Source organism: Theobroma umbraticum, unplaced genomic scaffold, assembly GCF_002168275.2.
Source record: "Theobroma umbraticum cultivar Fairchild unplaced genomic scaffold, ASM216827v3 scaffold_60.0, whole genome shotgun sequence".
Lineage (NCBI taxonomy): Eukaryota > Viridiplantae > Streptophyta > Magnoliopsida > Malvales > Malvaceae > Theobroma > Theobroma umbraticum.
The window spans coordinates 365,441-365,907 of record NW_018397288.1 but is presented as its reverse complement, the minus strand read 5'-3'; the positions used below and the strand labels follow the sequence as shown (position 1 = coordinate 365,907).

General features: G+C 26.8%; 1 pseudogene; it reads left to right on the top strand.

Moving 5' to 3' along the window:
• LOC110428594 (pathogenesis-related protein PR-4-like) overlaps positions 1 to 467 on the top strand; it is a 17,241-nt pseudogene that overhangs the window by 11,483 nt on the left and 5,291 nt on the right.

Sequence of the window (467 nt, the reverse complement as noted above, 5' to 3'; positions counted from 1 at the left end):
TTTTCTTGTCTAATTTAAGACCAAACATATTTTCTTGTCTAAATTAAGACAAACATGTTGATGCTGTCATTTTGTACACAATTTAATTAATCAAAATAAAACATGCATTCCAAATTAAATAAGTTGAATTCTACAAAGCTAAGTGGAGAATTTATTTGGACATAGATATTCTAAGCTCCAATAAACTTAGAATTATTCTTAATCTCATTAAAAGTAATTCAACCTGATTAACCATTGAATTACTCCACTATAGATTCATAGTCGCACTCTTGGATTAACTATAGTTACAAGAAACAATTCAATACTTGAAATTAATTATTAGTTGTCCAATTGCAAGCCTTATATTGTGAACCCTCATAACCACCAATGACAAAAAGTGAAGTTACTATTTTACCTTTATGTCAATTTTGATCTCTAGTCACAAATTTTATTCAATTAGTGATTTAATACTCTAGATCTAATCTTTT